Below are 14142 nucleotides of genomic sequence, written 5' to 3' on the forward strand. Positions count from 1 at the left end.
TTCAAATACCTTGGTTATTTCCTAGTAGATGATAGCAGCCCTTTCTTTGGGAAGACAGGGCTATCAGTGTTGATAGCTGGTGTACACTAACTCATGTTCGGTGGAATTATTAGTTACATTATTTTAGTCAGAGAGCAGCCTGTGATCAACGAAGGGATAATTTTAACTTAATCATGATCATTTATGCATGATTTTCAGGGTCCTAGTAATACAGCTTTTGATTTTTCAATGTATGGAAAATAGAATGAAATAATGTTGCCATTCTTTAAAACACTGTAAAACTGGGAAACAAATGGACAAATCATTGGTTAAGGTAATGTTCAAGTTGACATTTCAACCAACAACAGTGGAAATAATATGCTCATAGTTTCATAAATTCTAAGGCCAGAATGGACCACTGTGAACATACAGTCTGACCTCCCGTATATGACAAGCCCAAGAACTTCCCCCAAAATAATTTCTGGATCACATCATGCTCCCAACACCTCCCTCCCCTTCTCTTCCTACTCTCAGGTGAAATCCCACATTCCTATTTTGTTTTTAGAATAATAATAATAAAAAAAACCTCATAGGCTTGATCTTCTTGTTTGTCAGGGAGGAGTGGGGACTTTCTACCACTACCCCAGTATCTGCGCTGCAGGATAATGGCACCTGGTCTTTAAGAGCTGCTGTAAGTTTCACTGACTCGTAATGGCCCCGGGGCCATTACTCCAATAATTATGCATTGCCAGAATGCAAAATGCTTCTGCCAATCTCCCTCCTGTTCTTGCCATACCTGTAAGTAAGAGGTGATGTGGAACTGGCCGGGTTTACTCTTCTTGAGGACTCCCACAAACTGAGAACATACTCAGTCCCCTTTTCATTTTTGGAGTCCCACACAGGGAGATGAGACCTGTCCCTGTCTAATGACAATTTTTTTAGATTGTTCCACATGGTTGTTGTTAATTGTACTCAATTTTTACCTTCTCTCTTATACCAAACACAGCAATATCTTTCTAAACATTTCTAAAATCCAAATCAGTTCTTCTCTTTTTAAAAAGCCTAGTGGGGAACAGAACATACAGTACAAATTCCTGGCTACTTCATTTGTTGGCTGTAAATAAATGGCTCAGAATTTTTATTTTTTTTTTAATCAAGGTCTCACTGGGATGGAAAAATCCATAGGCTCAGCAGTATGTTAGTTAGTAAGACTCCATGTGAGTGCAAACTGCACTTGACTTAATCCTCTCTGATTATAGATGTATTATTTTCAATGAGGGAGTGAAAGAGTTAAAAAAGCTGACATTTCCATTTATCTTAGCTCTATTTTGTATCAGCAGTATGTTCTAATGACCTCTCCACTTAGGAATCTAGCTGTTTTCTTTTTAAAAGTGGTTTCATTTACATTTTAACAATACCAAACAGCACACACGTGATAGTTTCGCAAATACAGTAAAAGCATCGAACACTGAGGCATTATGATCTGACAGCATGGATGTCTAAACCCACGCCGAGTCATAGTGAAATCAACTGGATTCTGTGGGGGCATAACAATCAGCTCTTGTACATAGCATAGCAAGACCCGGGCCTTAAATTGTCCGATTTTATTGCAAACAAATCTTAAGCCTCCCAGTCAAATTTTATGAGTAATGAAGAGTGTTGAGTAAAAGGAATCCATTTTTCCCCTAAAGCTTTGGTCCTGTATCCCCAAAATATATAAAGCCTTCAATTGTTCTCCAAAGAAGAGTGATATACTTAAAAGTCATTCCTTTCATATGCTAGATGACGTCTATGCTGCACAGATTAGATGCTTGAATGAAATACTTTATGGAGGAGATCTACAGGCATTTGTGATGCACAGCAGTAACCTCCTTAGGTTTAACAGATTCCAAGGTCAGAAGGGAGCACTGTAATCAGCTAGTCTGACCATCTGTATAATACGGGCCATAGAGCAAAAAATCCCTAGAGCATGTCTTTTAGAGAAACATCCAATCTTGATTTAAAAATGGTCAGTGATGGAGAATCCACCGCAACCCTTGTTAAATTGTTCCAATGGCTAATTACTCTCACTTTTAAAAATGTATGCCTTATTTCTAGTCTCGCTTCAACTTTCAGCCATTGGATCATTATCCTTTTTTCTGCCAGATTGAATGCCCCTTATTAAATATTTGTTCCCCATGTTCATACTTATGATAGTAATTGTCACCCCTTAATCTTCACTTTGTTAAACTAAATATATTGAGCTCTTTGAGTCTAAAACTATAAGGCACATTTTGTAATCCTTTAATCATTTCATGGCTCTTCTCTGAGCTGTCGCCATTTTATCAACATAGGACTGGAATGGACCTTGCAAGGACATCTAGTCCAGTGCCCTGCACTTATGGCATGACCAAGCATTATTTAGACCATCCCTGACAGGTTCTTGTCTAACCTGCTTTTAAAAATATCCAGTGATGGAGAGTCCACAACTACCCACCTTGAATTGTAGACATGAGTACTGGACAACCATATTCTAACAGTCATCACACCAGTGCCAAACACAGAGGTAAAATAACATCTCTATTCCTACTTGAGATTCTTCTGTTTATACATCCCAGGATCACATTAGCTTTTTTGGCCATAGAGTCACATTTGTAGATCATGTTCAATTGATTATCCCCCACAATCCCTAGATCTGTTTCAGAGTCACTGTTTCCCAGGATAGAGTCCCGATCAAGGCCGATATTCTTTTTTCCTTGATGTGTGTATTTGCTTTTAGCTATATTAAAATGCATATTGTTTGCTTGAGTCCTGTGTACCAAACAGTCCAGATCACTCTGAGTCAGTGAGTCATACAGATGTACACAACACATTAGGATCAGATCCTGAATTTGTTTAACTTCATGGGACTATACTCCAGAGTAAAGCTCAGCAGGTACATAAGCATTGGCAGGATTTGACTCCAATTTTTCATTAAGCCTAATCTCTGATCCTACACTGTGATCTATGCAGCTGGACTACTGTGTCTGCACAGAAGTTCATTGTCTCTGGTAGGACCCGTGCAAGTGCAATAGTGCATCACAGTGCAGGACTGAGGCTCAGATAACAATTTTTATTTTGGTAAATATTGCAGGTAGAAAAGCTATCCCAATATGAATGTAAATAGTTTCTGAGATCTGCATTGGCAGCAAGAACCAGAGCTCCTCAAATTTTGTGACATATTTTGTAAAATTTCAGAGCTACTCATCATTGCATAACCCAGATACAAGTTTATTAAAATAATTCCTCAAAACTTCCACATTCAGATCAAAGACATTTTCATTTTCAAAGTTTCTCATATGTTTTATGGAAATTGATTTTTGCACAAATGAAATTTTAAAAATGTTCAGTTCCACTCAACTAGTCCTATTTGCAAGTGAAATATATGAATTTTCATTGGAGAGGGGTTGTTGAACCATATTTAAGTATTCAAATTGAAAATCAAAATCCTCAGTTTTCAAATATTTCATGGTTTGTTTAGAATTTTTCACACAGATGTACACAACACATTATCTTAGCATCATGGAAAGCATCAAGGAGATACTTGTGATAGATCAATAGATTAATTTTCTGTTGGGGGAAAAAAATGAAATTATTACCTATAGAAGATTTAACAAATACATGTATGTACACGCAGGTCTAGCATGCCACTTAGTTCTGTTGATTATGACAGTAATGGATCACTTTGGGCTTGTTCTTGTACACTCATCAGGAATATTGCTGCCACTGTATCTTTAAATGATATGACCTATGCTCCTAGTTATACTGTCTTGCTTTTTCTCTGAAATTATTTTTACTTTTGGCTCGTCGTTTTTTGTACTTAAGCAGAGAGGCACAACTGACTGATTTGTTGTAATACATGATCTCTTGCTCTCTGGAAAGGTGATGAGTTCTTAGGTTCTGAGGCTTTTACAAGAGATATTTCCAGGGGTCATTTTAAATCTAAATTTGGCTCAGTTAGCAGTCATCTCTGTACGACAGTTTCATTTACTTCACATGCTAATCTGTCACTTAACATGGCATCTCTCATTGCCCCCAAATTCACAGCATTCATTTATTAGCTTTATATTTGCAACAAACGTGAAAACAGATTCACCTTAATGCTGAACCTTGCCATTACATTTGAATCTTTTTGACTGCTGATGGTTTGGGGGTGAGAGTGCTGTTTTAAAAGTTCTATAATCTCTAGCAGTAATTATCATTTGCTGATTTAGTTACAATTTAGCTGAATGCGTTTCACGTTCCCAAATGATTAATAAAATGATTTTTTTGTTTTTGCCATATCCATAATATAATTTGCAGGGGGAAAAAAAACCAACATCCAAGTATCTTTGCAAACTGTTTCTCGGTGTTTACAAATCTCGCTCTTTTCCCATATTGTGTCATGGAAACCTACGTACATTGCATTTGCAAGATTTATCACAGTAACTGATTTTACCTCCTTAGCAGAATTTTAACAGCAGTATTAGGCACATAATAATAATAATAATACCTAATTAGGCACATTAGAATTAGGCACATTATTATAATAATACCTAACTCTCATAAAGCACTATGTATTAATATGGTTTCAAGCATTTTACAAAGAGAGAAAATATTAGGTGGTCACATTTTCTGTTACGTTATTTTGGAAAATTTGGTTTTTGTAAAGTTGAGATTTTTCTAATTTCTATTTTGATTTTGCTGAATGTTTTGATTTTTATAATGGGAAAATCAAAATGAAACATTTCATTTAGGGTCAGGTTGATCCAGACTGAAAACATTTGGGTTTTCCAAACCAAAGAAAAACATTTTATCTCAGGTGAAAATTATCTCTGCTTAAGCTGTGTTGGTGCCTGTGTTGCATAATTACAAACCAGATTTCCCTGCTTTGATAGCAATATTTTCTCTCTAGTCAATGATAGGCAGTTTCCTTGGCAAAAATATTAATTTTTCTGGTGAATAAAGAAAAATATGACACACAATTTTATTTTATATTCTTATAATGTTTATAGTGAGATCAGGGTTTTATTTTCTAGGCACCTTACAAATATTTAGTACTTAGAATATAGACTCAGTCTTTACCCTACAGAGTTTAAAATCTACACAGACAAAACAGACAAAAGGTGAGCGGGGAAAGGAGAGGCACAGTGACTTGCCCCAGGTCAGACAGGAAGTCAGAGGCAAAACCAGTAATATACCCCAGCTCTCCAGACTCTCAGTCCAGTGCCCTAAAGACTGAATCCCTCTTCAGGTGATTTCATTTAACCTTTTTTTTGTGAAAACTTGGAAGAGATAAGTCATTGGTTTCACATTATCTGCAATAAGCTTTTTGAACAGTTTTGGCTGCAAATCATTGTAAATATAGTTTTCTACAGTGACAAACACTTTAAATGTTTCACTTTCTATAGGAAGTGCTTCATTTTTTTAATCAGAAATGAAGCTCGTATCTAAACTCTACTACTAGTAGTACAGTAGTTATGGAATTTAAAAGAGTAAAAATGTAGAAATATTCCCTCGACGCTCACAGCTATTGAGAATGGAAAAGCTAAATGCTAATATAATCTGAAAATTTCATTCTGCTGCTTTTTTTATGTCCTATACATTTAATTTAATATGGTAAAAGGCTAATCTGGTTTTGTGAAGGAGCTGTAATTTAAAATGATTATATTTGTATTGCTTTAGGCTAACATGGAACAGAATGATATAAGATGAAACTGAAAATGTAGGATTATGTTAAATTTTGTGTGGCAAAGCAGGTGTTAGATTTGGTGGGTAGAAAAGGTACCCGATTCTTGTCTCATATCATTTTACATTAGTGTGACACTGTCAACTTCATTGTGTTTACTCTTCATTTACAGTGGTGGATATACGAACAGAATCAGGTACATAGATTGGTTTAGGAAGGATTGCTTGCCACACACTAATAATATGGGAATGTAGTACATTTACTATTTGATTCTCACAAGGCCCCAGTGAGGTTGGTAAACAAATACCCTCACTTTTTGGTTGTGAAAACATTGATAAATTATGTTTATGTGATATATCAAAACTACCTTCCAACTCTAATATTCTATGATTCTATGATAACTAGGATTACAACTCAAAAGAATTTATCCTAAGCCCCAAGCTCCATTCACTAGACCATACTGTCTCTAAAAAGAGCAAAAAGATATATACAGATTGCTAAACAATTGTAGAATGAAGCAGTGATTAAAGTAATGAAGCATGACACAGTGTCTTTTTGCAACATACGTTGCTAAATATACCATAGAGAAAGCTGAGTCATATCACTATGGAAATCAATTTGTTTTATTGAATATTAAAATGATGTGCAAACATTGCCTGAATTTATTCTTAGTAACTATTTCAAACCAGCTGCTCCATTCTTGCCCTCCTAGCAATTTGGATTGCATATGCTATACTATCCATCCAGTTGAATTTAAGTGAATCACTTTGGAGCCTAAAATTCTGAGCTGCGGGGATATTAAGAATTAGTTTTCGGTATCTTCCACTCTACTATTAGCCAAAACACAATAATGCAATATGTGACAAGAAGACTTTCCACTGCCCACTGCTCCTGATTTTGTTCGTGAGACTGAAATTTCCCATTGGGAGAGCTGTGTAATGCCATTATGCCACTGGGCCCCCTAACGTCTTTATTTTGTTTGTTTGCTAGTGTGTTACCTAGCAATCTTAGCAGAAAGGGTTGAGGGGGAAATCTGCACCACATGTGTACTTTTGCTATTTAAAATAAAAAGGGCTATATTGATTTAGACTCTTAATTCTGCACTGTAGTAATATTTTATCTTGTACAGTATCTTGTACTTTCTTGGTAATTTCATACATTGAAAATCAACAAATCAGATGCCTTGGGGGGGAACATTACTTTTATTTTTTTTAAACATAAAATAGATGATAACATCTTAAAGTTCTTTTGAAAACAATGTGAACATTGACATCGCTATTAGGTCATACCCTTGAGGCATGTAAAATCCTTTAATTGTTGTATAATGTCGCTTTAAAAATGCCTTTTCTCAGTTCACAAACATGTAAGAAAAAATCTGACTTGATGACCTTTCCATTGATATTTATTCCTGAATTAAGATTTAGGAAGGTTATAATTAAAACTTGCCATCAAGGAAACTGCTCCTGGTTTCTCAGCTTCAACTTGCCTTTATTCCATTGTATGTTATTAGTATACCACATATTACAATTGCAGTGGTTTTCTTTTTCACAATAATAATCACTTCTAAAATCATGCCCAGTGATATGAAAAAATATCTTCTGTCTAAAAAAGGAGTAGAATTATCAGAAAGCACTAATTCTGCATAATAGAAAAAAAGTAGATTAAATGTTATGAAAAATGTGATAGGTATCAGAATGGATATCAGTGGATTAAGCAGCCAGGGAAGTTTGTGCAATCCTTTTCTTTAACAGTAGTCAAGTCTAGACTGGACAGTGTCCATTTGATAGAATTTAGGAATAATTGAATTAATCCTGCCACAGTGTGGAGGGCAAGGAAATAGCCCAGATAACCCACTTTTGGATATTCCTTGCTGATCCAACTGATCCCACTAGTCTGTCATTTTGTTGCTTGTGAAGTTACACAAGTTATGACATCGATTTATTGTCTAGTGAAGAAGAGAATTAAAAATAGATTTGCAACTGAATTGTGTGCCCATGGAGAAAAATCATCATAATATTCCTCCCACTTGTCTGCACAGGTTGCTCAAACCTTGGATCTGTTGTGCAGGACTATAGGGTATACCTCTCAAGGAAGAGAAAGTGGATGGCAATAGGGGTGGATGGAGCCCTGGACCCCGTCCCCACCCATGGAACATGACAGTCAGCATAGATGAGCCATTGCCCTGGGAGTAGTGTTCGCTGCTAACGTTGGCCAAATCCCCTACAGACTAGAGAGTGGTGGTGGGTGGAAGGAGGGAAGAAAGAGAGTTCTCTCTGAACCACAATTCCCTGACTGCACTGCTCCTGGGGTGGTATAACAAATACCACTCCTTGCTATGGGCTGTTCTTAGGGACATAGTCTAGCTCCTAAAAACAAAACAATTTATTAAATTTGTTCACATTCGGTCTCTTGTCCCAGACGACAGATTTCCTCTGTCAGTGTATTTTGGCTGCATAACTGCTAACCAAATGTTCATCTACTGCATTTCAGAGTGTATTGGAAACCTTTGGGGCAGATGATGTAAAGGGAAGGGAAGGGAAGGAAATATTCAGAATGTTCCAACCTTAAATATATTTCTCAATAAACTGCAGAGGGTGTCTACAGTGACTAACTTCCATTTAATATATTGTTCTTTCGTAACAGTACATCCTCCATCCTGGTAATCTGTATTGATAAAATAATATAACCCCACTAGTAAGCTCAAGGGGTCTATGGTCTAAATATTTAAAACTGAATGTAAGCAAGAATGTGTTATTCAAATACTCATACTAGATTTTACTTGAAGGGACCTTAATATTCAGTGGAGAAAGAATTTATGTAGTCTGTTGGAGAATTACAGGCTCCAGGTAACTGAGTTAAGTGAAATATCACTTTAGAGATAGGAGAAATACCTACTTTTAAGAGATGATGGATGTTACTTAGGGTCTTGTCCTGAAACACTTGGGCAAAACTGCCAGAGAGCTACCTGCAGTTGGCCTAATCCTGCCTTCTTTGACATGCCTAAACTCTCACTGATTTCAATGAGAGTTTTGGGTACACAAGGAATATAGGATCTGGCCCAATATCCCATCTGTCCAATCCCCAGAATCATGATGCTCAAAAAATCACAAAATAAGAAAGAAAATAACTTTAAATACCCTTTTTACTGGCATTGTCCCTGCCCCTGTAACTAACTCTGTGCAGACTTATTGCTGCACCTCCAAGGAGTCCCCTTAATTTCAGCTTGGCACATAACACATGGCCTGGATGGAGTTTGAATGTTTCTGGAGGAGATTGGAAGAATATAGGATTAAATTATGTCTAAAATTTGAAAAACATGAGACCCATAGCAGCTGCTATCCCAAAAAAATGTACCTTGAAATTTCTGGTTGGACAGCAGAATAGCGAGAGGGTTATCTTGTGTATTTTTCTATTTATTTTCACCTCTAGTACTAATAAAGTAGAACTTCCTTTGAATTTCTGACATACGATGTGGTTACAGGTTGATGAATCCAAATTTTATAAGCATCTGCCGAACTCGCTTTAAAATATTGCCTCATTATTGGATCCTGTTGTTGATTATTCAGCATTGAGCTAGAGAGACAGAAAGGGCACATTTTTATATGTTTTCCTATTAAAAATTGAATCAAAGGCTGATATTTTGAATTTGATCAGGGCTGAACAACTCCTAGAATGAGTATCAGGATATTTGGCAAAGAGAGATTTTATTTATCTGTTTAATTCATGTATTTTCAGTTGTGGAAGTTGTATATGGAAATTAGATATGGATGAGCAACTGGGAGCAGATGTGTTGGCGAATGGCTGCTAGAGATTTTGGCAAACATTTTTAAATCTATTTTTGAGGATGAGAATCATGATTATGAGCTCTGAGGTGAGATATGTACCTGGATGTTGCATAGAGAGGAGGGTGAAAAAGGTGTCAGACAATTATGCAATATAGTATAAATGTTTGAAATTGTCAGGAGGTTAGCTCCTTTCTGCACTGTCCATATGACTGCCAGGCCCATGGCAGGGGAGTAGGTCTTTTCTCCATCACCTGATTCCATAGAGCTGACTGAGGAAAAACTGGGATGGCATGTGAATCAGGTTCCCATTCACTTTCCACTTTCTCACTCTTTCCCTCCATAAGAGCCATTTGATGTTCTCCCATCACTAACTGCAAATGCGTTGTGGGCCCTGGACAGTTTGTTTCCAAAGACTGACAAAACGAGTTGTGGATGAGTACTTGCTCTGTCAGGCAGCAAAATAATTGATTTTATCATAACACTAGTTTACCCACAGTAAAGAAGAACAGTGATATTAAAGTTTATTTTCTTACCTTCTAAGACACTCAAAATAGAGCTCCCAGAGATTCCCTTGCATAGCTTTATTCACTGACTGGGAGGCTTACTATAGAGAATTTTGCCAGAGGCTTAAGGAAGTCCGTGCCAGCATTCACACAGCTCTTAAAATATGTCTCCAGTGGATGTGACTAAACTTTGAAAGCTCAGTTTATATTGACCTGAATATATATTCACCTTATATTCACTCTGAATTTTCTCTTTTGGAAAATGAATTTTTAAAGACATATTTTTTGTGAGTCCTAGATGAACCCTTAAACTGCTGGCTGGGTTGTTTTCCTAATTATTGTGCACCATCATCTTCCACACATATGCCAACAAAGTCAAATCATTTTGTCTACCTTGCTGTTGCATAATGTGTTGTGTATATTTTGCTGATGTCTGATTGTTTCTTGGGAAAATTAAATGCAGCATGTTGTTTTTAATCTTTCTATTTGGCACAGGTGTGCAATAACAATAAAAATATTGCACCTTACATAATTGTACACTTTGACAGTGCTCTGCTGAGACTTAATCTACATGCAACATTTCTGCAGCATGTAAAAGCCTTAATAAGAGAGAGTCAATGAGCCTCATGTACCTTTTATAAAACATGACATAAGGCAATATAATTAAAACTAAACTTATTTCCTGAGGTGAAATTAACTTACAGAAATGAAGGCGTTTATTTATTAAATAGGATGTCTGGAGCTCTTGCCTTATTCTTTCTCCTCCTGGGAAGGTTTTGATTGTTTGTTTCCTTTCTTTGGCCTGTTTGCTGTGTAATTTAAAACTGGTACCTTCCTCTGGGAAACAAAATTTGATCGGAGAACAGCCTGCATCACCAGCTAAACAAATTATCTATGTTTTATTCACTTTTCTTCCCCAATTCTTTTTTTTAACCATCAGAAGAAATGTGTGCAGAGGTTTACAAGTGCTATAGTACAGTCCAGATTGAATTTGCTGCAACAAGGACACATTGGTCCCTTTCTTGATAGGTAGATGCTTGATGGCTGTAAGATAAGAAGACAACAGGTTATTGTTCTCTTTTGCTATAGTTGGTCTTTGTGTATATTTTTGCAGGGGAGGAGAGAGATCAGGAGGGTGAACTGTTGTTGAGCACTCTTAATTTAAATTATACAGCATCTATCTGAAAACAGATAGAAAGATGTTTTGTGCAACAAATTAATCTATGGAACTCACTTCTGAGATATACTACAAAGGCAAACGGTTTAATAAGATTTACAAACAGATATAGTTACATGAATAAAAATAACATGTGAAGTATCACTAGAAATTCAGATTAGAATGACTATCAGTCACCATGCTTCAGCCTTTTATGTCATTATCAGATTGGATCAGGAAGCAATTTTTCTCCTATAGTGTAATAAAATTATAGATAAATTAATTAGTGGAGTGTTTTTCTTCCTCCATTTTTTAAGGCCTCTGAGTGGGTGCAGAAATCTGGATTAAATGAATGATTGGCATATTCTGTTATGGACATTTGTTTCTTACAGCTTTCTGATTTCAGCTAATAGGATTTATGCAAATATTAATATTCCGTAAGAAGTCAAGCAGGCCATATGCAAGCCCTTACATTTTTGGGAAAGTTTAGTAAGCTAGTGTTTTTATTTGAGGATCGCAAAGCACTCCATGGCTTGGACAAAATCTGGAATGTCCGCTCCAAACATCCTTGAACTTTGAAGGAGTTTGCGTTTGGTTCAAAATCTGGTTCTGATGTGCATGATACTTGAATTCCTTGATAGTATCATCCTCTTCCATATAACTCTCTGAACAAATAAAGTTGAAAGTATGTTACTGATTTAGTAATACTTAGAAAATTGATCACAATTTATACCTTCTTTGTGTGAAGAATATACAGATTTTGTTTTTCCATAAACCTGTCCTACAATGATTAAATATTATAGACTTTGTTTACAATTTCTATATTATCTTTGAGATCTGAGAGTTGATTTGGATGTTTGTTAGAAACAGTGAGAGATTAGGTATGGTTGCATAAGGGCTCCAAGCCTTTTCATAATTCAATTTTCTCCACTAATCATTAAAATTCTCTTAGAAAATTTACAAAGTATAAAAGCAAATATTTTGTCGTGCAAGTAGGCATTTTGTAATCTGATGATTTCAAACTGTATTGATATCTGGACAGTCTTTTCCATTTGAGGAGTTCTTTATTGTAACAGTATATTGCAACATGGTGGCTATATAAGTACTGTAATGTGTCCATTGTAATGATTTGCTGAAAGTACTGGCATTAAGTATTGTTACACTGCTCTCTTCATCAAGACAACTCACTTTTAATTTGGGGCCATTTCTAGTCTGGTGTCACTGTTGAAATGTCCATTTTAAGGATTATAGCTGTTTTAGGTGAGATTTTGAGGGGGGGAGATTAACTTGAACCTTTATTATTATTTAATATTGTTATGATTATTTTTTACCATGATGCCTAAGAGCCCAGGTCATAGAGATAGGGGCTGTACAAACACTGAGCAAAAAGAAACTCCCTTAAGGGGATTTGTTTTGACCCTCTTTCCAGAACAATTCATATGTATGTGTTGTAGTAGCTGTCTGAACACTCACGAAAGGGTGGTACCTGCTCCAGGAAGCTCACAGTCTAAAGACAGACAGAAAAGTGGATGAAGTTAAGGGAGGGAGCATAACAATAGGAAGTTAATATAAAAGTCAATTTGACACACAATTTGACTTTCACAAGCAGCAAGGATATTTTTAAAGCTACAAGCAAAAACCTGTTCCTGTGGTGCCGAGCTACTATATGATTCCCAGTAATCTTGCATTTGGGTTTTTATTTTTAATAAAATAACAGAAGCCAATAATTTAAAAAATATTTGTCATTTAATAGCCAAATTACTGTAGCTAAAGGAAACCTAAAAAAATGCACACTAGTTACTTAAATGTTTTAGATTTGCTAAAGTAAACCAAACAAAGAGTGACTCATTGCACTTTACTGAGACTCCCACAGTGCAATAGTGAACAGAAAGACTACAGGTACTGATACTGCTCAAAGGACCAAGATAGTTTTTACTTACTGGTTTCAGAAAAAAATATTATTCATGAGTCATCCTATGAAAAAGGATACATTGTTAACTCTCTATCCTTCTGGAAAGGGAGATGAACCAATAGACAGAGAAGCCCACCTAACTGTTACCCAAAGAAATAGACCTTTTCTAACAGTGATTCAGATTTGTTATGGTTGTGATTTGATGAAGAAGCACTTTGGCTTGACCTTTATATGAAGTATCAAGAGGAACAAAAATGACTCTAAAAGCTGCCCGTGTGGAAGTTAAAAAAGCTCCTTAACCTTTAAAAAAGCATACACAATACTGTGCTTGTTTCCATGGCCCCAGCAGTATTTTATTTTACAGCTTTTTAACTTCATTTTTATTTTACTGTAAGGTGGCCAGGGAAATGGGCATTAAAAGATTTTTAAATTGAACAAAAGTCCTTCTGGAAAAATATTACTTGCACTTGCCTAAAATAAGTGCTCTTGTTTCACAGGTATTCTCTCTAATGTTTAGAACTTCTAAAAATTCCTTATCTGTTATAATTTTTAATATCTTAGTTCCGACTTTTCTTATTTATCTCCTAGGGTAAAACACAATCATTCCATAGGCTTTAAAAAATGCCCCATTATGCACTTTTTTAAACTCTGGATATTTGATTTCTGAAGAAATTAATTTTTCTCCTCCTGGAGCTTCCCATTGACAGTTTCAGAAATGTCACCCTCTTATTTTAAAAAGAATTAGTCATAAGAAATGAATATGTATTGAAAAATAGACTTCAAAGAGGTTTCTTTGATTCCATAATCAGACAAGTACCCTGCTTCCATCGCTAATCTTGTGAATCTGATTACTGTTGACTTAGTCACATGATCATTCTCTATATCTGGTTTCCCATGTGGATTGCAGATCATCATGGCTCTATTTGGGGGCCTTAGCTTAACCCCGGGAATTTTCAGACATTCATATGGCAGAATAAGGGAATGAAATTCAGTGTCTTCTGAAGCTTGAGTGCCCTCATCTAGGTTCTCCTACTTCATGTGACGAAATGTATTAAATCTCTGTATGTGCAATGGATAGACATCTCTTTCCAACATCAAAGACCTCTTTCTTACCTGATAAT

The 14142-nt window shown here is 36.0% G+C and overlaps 1 long non-coding RNA gene across 1 annotated transcript in view; it reads left to right on the forward strand.

Annotated features, from left to right (window-relative positions):
- The window catches only part of LOC137141356 (uncharacterized), a 135883-nt gene that overhangs the window by 45884 nt on the left and 75857 nt on the right, over positions 1–14142 (forward strand). The gene's annotated exons all lie outside the window — the stretch shown is intronic.

The sequence above is a fragment of the Emydura macquarii genome, unplaced genomic scaffold (genome assembly GCF_026122565.2).
Source record: "Emydura macquarii macquarii isolate MOO-44397 ecotype Brisbane River unplaced genomic scaffold, CSIRO-AGI_Emac_v2 contig_3044, whole genome shotgun sequence".
Taxonomy (NCBI): domain Eukaryota; kingdom Metazoa; phylum Chordata; order Testudines; family Chelidae; genus Emydura; species Emydura macquarii.